Below are 8,477 nucleotides of genomic sequence, written 5' to 3' on the forward strand. Positions count from 1 at the left end.
TTATTTTGCTCCCCAAATAGCAGAACTCCTTTACTACTTTAAGTGTCTCATTTCCTAATCTAATTCCCTCAGCATCACCCGACTTAATTCGACTCCTTCACTACTTAACATAATAAATTTAAAAAAATGGTTCTGTGCACTATGGGACTTAACATCTGAGGTCATCTGTCCCCTAGAACTTAGAACTACTTAAACCTAACTAACCTAAGGACATCACACACATCCATGCCCGAGGCAGGATTGGAACTTGCGACCGTAGCGGTGGCACGGTTCCAGACTGTAGCGCCTAGAACCGCTCGGCCATCCCGGCCGGCATAAGAAATTAATTCCCTGTATGAGTCCGTGATCATTGTGAATACCTTGTGAATAAAAACCGTATAGATTGCTTATAAAAATTTCTTTATCTCTTACAGCGTCTCATTTATTACCATCACAAGGTCTTTGCAACTAACTTGCAAAGATTTACAGTGATGTAAATTTTAACCTACAGGTGGCGCTGGTGTTGATGAGGTGGACAACAAATTTTATTTTATATGTACAGGGTGATTACGATGTCCCTATCACTATGTTTCATTCAACCTGCAGTGCATTAAAAAACCAGGTACAAGTTTTCGTAGTCTCTTGCTCACTGTGCATAAATTGTTAGTCTTATAGAAAAAATGAACGGGACCTTATTGTAGGAAGTCCAATTTAGTTAAATTGTGTGCTGGGATATATTTTTGCTGGAAGCCACGGTATTCGCATTAATCGAGAAAAACATATGTGAAGGTAACTTTTGTAGGTTTTCTTGAGTAGTTCGAAAACCTCTAGCGGAAGCGTATACCAGTAGAAAATTTAACTATATTACACCTCCTACGCTGGCCGGAGTGGCCGTGCGGTTCTGGGCGCTACAGTCTGGAACCGAGCGACCGCTACGGTCACAGGTTCGAATCTTGCCTCTGGCATGGATGTGTGTGATGTCCTTAGTTTAGTTAGGTTAATTAGTTCTAAGTTCTAGGCGACTGATGACCTCAGAAGTTAAGTCGCACAGTGCTCAGAGCCATTTGAACCATTTGAACACTTCCTACAAAAGGTCCTGTTCATTTATTCTGTGAGACTAATACACTACAGGCCATTAAAATTGCTACACCACGAAGATGACGTGCTACAGACGAGAAATGTAACCGACAGGAAGAAGATGCTGTGATCTGCAAATGATTAGCTTTTCAGAGCATTCACACAAGGTTGGCGCCGGTGGTGACACCTACAGCGTGCTGACATGAGGAAAGTTTCCAACTGATTTCTCGTACACAAACAGCAGTTCACCGGCGTTACCTGGTAACACGTTGTTGTGATGCCTCATGTAAGGAGGAGAAATGCGTCCCATCACGTTTCCGACTTTGACAAAGTCGGATTGTAGCCTATCACGATCGCGGTTTGTCGTATCGTGACATTGCTGCTCGCGTTGGTCAAGATCCAGTGACTGGTAGCAGAATATAGAATCGGTGGGTTTAGGAGGGTAATACGGAACGCCGTGCTGGATCCCAACGGCCTCTTATCACTAGCAGTCGAGATGACAGGCATCTTATCCGCATGGCTGTAACGGATCGTGCAGCCACGTCTCGATCCCTAAGTCAACAGATGGGGACGTTTGCAAGACCACAACCATCTGAACGAATAGTTCGACGACGTTTGCAGTAGCATGGACTATCAGCTCGGAGACCATGGCTGCTGTTACCCTCGACGCTTCATCACAGACAGGAGCACCTGCGATGGCGTACTCAACGACGAACCTGGGTGCACGAATGGCAAAACCTCATTCTTTTGGATGAATCCAGGTTCTGTTTACATCATCATGATGGTCGCACCCGTGTTTGGCGACATCGCGGTGAACGCACATTGGAAGCGTGTATTCGTCATCGCCATACTGGCGTATCACCCGGCCTGATGGTATGAGGTGCCATCGGTTACACGTCTCGGTCTCCTCTTGTTAGCATTGACGGCACTTTGAAGAGTGGACGCTACATTTCAGATGTGTTACGACCCGTGGCTCTACCCTTCATTCGGTTCCTGCGAAAGCATACATTTCAGCAGGATAATGCACGACCGCATGTTGCAGGTCCTGTACGGGCGTTTCTGGATACAGAAAATGTTCGACTGCTGTCCTGGCCAGCACATTCTCCAGATCTCTCACCAATTGAAAATGTCTGGTCACTGGTGGCCTAGCAACTGGCTCGTCACAATACGCCAGTCACTACTCTTCATGAACTGTGGTATCGTGTTGAAGCTGCATGAGCAGCTGTACCTGTACACGCCATCCAAGCCCTGTTCGAGTCAATGCGCAGGCGTATCAAGGTCCTTATTACGGCCAGAGGTGGTTGTTCTGGGTACTGATTTCTCAGGATCTATGTACCCAAATTGCGTGGAAATGTAATCACATGTCAGTTCGAGTATAATATAATCGTCCAATGAATACTCGTTTATCATCTGCATTTCTTCTTGGTTGTGAAATTTTAATGGCCAGTAGTGTATTTGCACTATGAAAAGCTTGTGCGTGGTACTTCATAGCGTTGCAAGTTGTCTGAATCACCCTCTGTAAGCACATATGACAAACGTCGTGGGATGCATCCTAATATCGCGTCGATCTCCTCTTGCCCGGCGTTCCGCAGCAGCTCGACGTGTCATGACGTCCATGAATGGTTGAAAATGGTCTCCAAGTTGGCGAAAGTCCAGATGACCCAGTCCATTCCATGCAAACGCAGCCGAAACCGTTATGGTGCCACCAGCAGCCAGTGTCCGTGGCTTCATAATGTCTGCATCACACTCGTACCCTACCATCAGCTCTTACCAACTGAAATCGGGACTCATCTGACCAGGCCACGGTTTTCCAGTCGTCTGGGGTCCAACCGACATGGTCACGAGCCTAGAAGAGGCGCTGCACGTAATGTCGCTCTGTTAGCAAAGGGATTCGCGTCGGTCTTCCACTGCCATAGTCCATTAACGCCAAATTTCGCCGCACTGTTTTGAAGGATTCGTTCATCGTACGTCCAGATAGATTTCTGTGGTCATTTGACGCAGAGTTGCTTGTCTGTTAGCGCTAAAAACTTGACACAAACCCCTCTGCTCTCTTTCGTTAACTGAAGGCCGGGAGCCTCTGCATTGTCCGTGGTGAGAGGCAATGCCTGAAATTTCATATTCTCGGCACGCTCTTGACACTGTGGATCTCGGAATATTGAATTCCCTAACGATTTCTGTATTGGAATGTCCTGTGAATCTAGCTCCAACTACCATTTCGCGTTCAAACGCTGCTAATTCTCCCCGTGCGGTCATAATGACGTAAGACGAAGCACCTGAGTGCAAATGACAGATTCGCCAACGCACTGTCCTTTTATACCGCGATACGTACGTGACAGTACGTGACAGTACAGTTCATGCCGCGCTGACCTTGAATAAGCTACTAGAGAGTGCAATACGCTTTCAGAGATAAAGGTAAAGACTGTGACTCACCTAATGCTGCGTCTTACGACGTACTAGACAATGAGGGTTCCTTTTTCTGTCAGACTCCCGCTTACGGAGCGCGTGTTGACATTGGCTCACGCACTATCTGCTGCCGGCGGTTTCCAGTTTGTGCGGACAGCCGCTTTGACCCGGACTTGTGGCACACATGCGAATGCCGACACCGAGTCGCGTGTGTGGCGCGTGTCAGATAACCCGACCGCCGGGGTCGCCCAGCACTTTGTAGGATGTTTACGTGACGGCCTGACTGGTGTTTCCGACGGGTCACCACTTTCAGACGGGGGTCACATCGGCGTGGCGCTGCGCAGTGCTGGCTGCTGTGTTTTTGTCTGAAGCCGCCGGAGACCGAACGTGCTTTCGAACGACAACGATGAGCGTGCCGAGTTCAATGTGCTGCTAAACGCTCAGAACGATGCGACTTGTGCGTACCGTACGCGTGCATTAACGGGGTACAAAGAACGGTCAGCTGTAACTGGACGGTCTTAAAATTCCTACGCACATTTCCTCCCTTGCCCACGTACTTGTCATGTTGTTCTGGCTGTAGTATACATAAACAAAAATTTCAATATTTTTCAAAGTATATATACGAAGACAGTAACTTGTTCTCGAAAGAACAGTTACTGTTGATGACCGTGCAGCTTTTCCCTGGAATAAATGATGACTAACTGACAACCTCAGCTGCCGACAGATGTTATTGTTATACTTCAATGTGGACAGCTGAAAATGTGTGCCCCGACCGGGACTCGAACCCGGGATCTCCTGCTTTCGTAGCAGACGCTCTGTCCATCTGAGCCACCGAGGACAGAGATGAACAGCGCGACTGCAGGGACTTATCCCTTGCGCGCTTCCCGTGAGACCCACATTCCCAACTGCCCACAATTCTACATATGTATTGTACCTTATAGACATTTGCCCATCCACTCATTACTCGCGCACGCTTTGGCGATTTCCGTAAGAGTTTGGGCAACCTGTGCGCATTCGCGCAGACGAAGGTCAATGGCTGGGTAGCCTTTAACTATATATACGAAGACAGTAACTTGTTCTCGAAAGAACAGTTGCTGTTGATGACCGTGCAGTTTTTCCCTGGAATAAATGATGACTAACTGACAACCTCAGCCTGTCGGCAGCTGAGGTTGTCAGTTAGTCATTATTTATTCATCAAAGTGGTATAAGGCAAAAAGGAAACATCATGTCCAGTGGATTAGGACATTAACTTGCAAAAGTTCCATTACAAATAGTGCGACACAAATTTGCAATACCGGTAGTTCTCCACATAGGATTACAATTATTTCGTTGTTCTCACTGTTCAGTAAAACCCTAACGTCATTCTTACTTGATCACTGCTCCTATTCAGTAGCAGAATCTTACGACATGTGAAATACAGAACTTGAAATACGAAAATAAAAAATACTTTACCGCAAGTAGTGCATGTTGTCTTATAGATAAAGCCAACCAAACAAACTGACTCCTCAAGCCGCGCGGGGTTAGCCGAGCGGTCTGAGGCGCTGCAGTCATGGACTGTGCGCATGGTCCCGGCGGAGGTTCGAGTCCTCCCTCTGGCATGTGTGTGTGTGTGTTCGTCCTTAGGATAATTTAGGTTAAGTAGTGTGTAAGCTTAGGGACTGATGACCTTAGCAGTTAAGTCCCATAAGGTTTCACACTCATTTGAACATTTTCACTCCTCAAAAAGAACACGTATATTTACATAACGTTGAATATTGTAGGATATGGGTTTGTTAAACTATGAAGAAAGTATCAGAACCTATCAGAAAACACGGAAGTTAGTTAAAAAAAGTTTGGACCTAGTGGGACGCGTACCAGCTAAACAATATTTGTTACGTTACTAACGTACATCCATCCTCGTAACGCTACACCGACCATTGACGATTTACGATCACACTTTGCACCTTACCATCTCCTGGAACCATTACTCGTAGTTATGTTATTAACTGACATCTAATTATAATAAGTTGTACTAATACCAATGCGTTTTTGATGTACGGACATGCTTTCATATTACGAATGTTACAGTAATTCTTTATCCACCAATGTGACGTTTCCTGTCATTTTATTACAACATATGGTACATGTCAGGGTGATAAAATTCTGTAAAACGGCGTCTTGCATCAGGCAGAATATCTCTCCAAACAGTTTACAGCCGGCCGGTGTGGCCGTGCGGTTCTAGGCGCTTCAGTTTGGAACCGCGTGACCGCTACGGTCGCAGGTTCGAATCCTGCCTCGGGCATGGATGTGTGTGATGTCCTTAGGTAAGTTAGGTTTAAGAGTTCTAAGTTCTAGGGGACTGATGACCACAGATGTAAAGTCCCATAGTGCTCAGAGCCATTTGAACCAAATAGGAAAAGTAGGAAATGAACTAGTACTAAAAGGCATTGTGAAACACGTTTAAGGTCATTACGAGAAGAAGGGACCGGTTAATGGGATAAACACGACAGCAGTCAAGAGAATGGTTAACATGGCGCTAGAAGGAGTAGTAGTGGGGGAAAGTAGCACGCAAACACAAAGGCTAGAATACGCAAACCAGAGTATAGGGAAAGTTGACTGATTTTGTTACGTAGGAATGAAAATATTGGTGCAATATAGGAAAATGCGTCCTGCATAAAGTGTCATCACTTCTGTCTCTATGCTGTTCATTTTTGGAACGGAACCTACGACCAGCTTACAGACGGAAGTGATGAAACTTTCTGCAGGATGTGACCATCATTTTGCAGGACAATGCTCAAGCACGTACAGTGAAGCTGTTACTGATTTGTTTGACTGATGGAGCTGCCAAGTGCTATACCACCTACTGCACTCCCCTGACGTAAGCCCTCGTGAGTTCAACTCGACTTCTAAACTGAAGGAAACACTTCACGGCATTCGCTTCAGAACTGCTACAAATTCGTCGGGCTATAGGCCGCGTCGCCCGAACTGTCAACACAACTGCCACTGCTAAGAGTGTCTTACGATTTCCACATCGCTGGCAACGGGTTATACACAATGCTGGTGACTACTTTGAAGGTCAGTAAAACTTCGAAAGACGTACCTATGTTGTACGAGCTGTAAATAAATAGTTGCCACTATCATTGTCTCGTATGAATGCCAAAGGTGACAGAAATCTTCACTTTCAGAACTGAGTTTTATTGTGTGCACGCTTTTTTGGGTGTAGACCCTACTAAGCGGTACTATCTATACACAAACGAGTCGTGGTATATTAAATTCTTACTTACGACCGTGCGCAATTGAGATATAGCAGTGGATGGCAAGTATCGTGTTCCAAACAAGTGTGAACAGCTGAAGAGTATCCAGACATTAACCACTCACTGCTGATACCAGTGGCACTCACGTCCTGTGCCAACAAGTCTGTGTCCTCTTGAGACGAGTCGTTCTGTGTGAAACTACAGAAACATTACGCACGTGTCAGCTAATAAGGTGGTTGCGTACTCGACTAAACCGGTTGCTCTTCTTTACAGAGCTCTCGTGGCGATATACTGCGATATGTCCACACGCGACAGTAAGAATTCAAGGCTACCTTACGATAATATTTCACTCCGTAATTTTCTTTACACGCGGTAAAACTTCCTTGCTCGCAGAGCTGTGGGGAGAAAGCAACCGAGCTGACGACCTTGGCCGCATAATTTTCCGGTTTGAAGTGTCTGAGAAAGGTCGTCATCTTGAAGAACTCAGATTTTTCGTGTTTTCCTTTACCAACAGAGTTACAACTATGGAAATAGTTGCAGATACGCTCATGGTAATTGAGAACATTGTTTTTTCGATCCGTGCCGATTTATTGAAAGAATGTAGAGTCTCATATTTGTAAAACTAGGATATGTACGCAACAAAATAGTATCTTTAGAATGGGAAATGATTACTGATGGTGCACTGTACCACCGATATTTGATCCATTCTTGCGCTCGTTATGTGTAGGTGATCTGCCATACTACATTCAGAAAGCTGAGATAGTTCAATTTGTTTCAATATAAGTGTTATAATCAAGATTAATGCAAAAACTTCGACATTTGAAAACATAAATAAAATTTTCTTGAAATTTGTTAACTAGTTCTCTACAAATCGATTGTCACGTGGACAAAAAGCAATTCATGCGATCCTGTGCTGCACAGGGTCTCTGACTACACAATTACAAATGATACTTCAGAAAATAATCCATAATTGAAACAGAATATTCTAAATTACTCGGCATTTACAATGGGAAGAGCCTGAACTGCGTCACATGTTACATGGCACTTTCAACGTATAAGCTGTGGAAATTTCGAATTAAGGAATGGGATATTCACTCTGCTGTGGAGTGTGCGCTGATATGAAACTTCCTGGCAGATTAAAACTGTGTCCCGGCCCGAGACTCGAACTCGGGACTTTTGCCTTTCACGGGCAACTGCTCTACCAGTTGAGGTACCCAAGTACGACTGACGACCCGTCGCATATTTTGAATGGGGTAGACGAGGTACAGGCGGAAGTAAAGCTGTGAGGCCGGGTCGTGAGTAGTGCTTGGGTAGCTCATTCGTTAAGGGCTGGCTGCCCTCTTTAATAAAAAAAAAACTGAGTGAAATAAACGACGAATTTGAACGGTAGTCTTGTGACGTCCGCTCCGACAAAATGCAAAAAGAACGATAACGAACAAAATGATCAACTTAAAGAAAAGTTGGTAGAGCACTTGCCCGTGAAAGGCAGAGGTCCCGAGTTCGAGTCTCGTTCCCGCACATGGTTTTAATCTGCCAGGAAGCTTCATTTCGCATTACGGCTAGTCACAAAATTTGGAGAAGAAAATGTCCTGTATTTGACTTACTTTTCCAGTACTTTTCCCATTTCCACTCACAGATGTCATAAGACCCTCCCATGGGACTCCGCAATATCGAAGACGCCTCCGTTATGTGGTGGGAAGGTTTGTGTGCTTCAGGAAGGATTGCTGGTGGCCCGCGATAGCACAGCTATCAGCAGGACAGCTGAAGTAAATCAGGCTGATGGTC

General features: G+C 45.4%; 1 non-coding gene across 1 annotated transcript; it reads right to left on the reverse strand.

Annotated features, from left to right (window-relative positions):
* Window positions 1-4,223: 4,223 nt before the first annotated feature.
* Trnas-cga lies at window positions 4,224-4,297 on the reverse strand. The gene has a single exon. It is a non-coding gene; the product is annotated as a tRNA-Ser (tRNA).
* Between the last annotated feature and the right edge of the window lie 4,180 nt (window positions 4,298-8,477).

Source organism: Schistocerca piceifrons, chromosome 5 (genome assembly GCF_021461385.2).
Source record: "Schistocerca piceifrons isolate TAMUIC-IGC-003096 chromosome 5, iqSchPice1.1, whole genome shotgun sequence".
Taxonomy (NCBI): domain Eukaryota; kingdom Metazoa; phylum Arthropoda; class Insecta; order Orthoptera; family Acrididae; genus Schistocerca; species Schistocerca piceifrons.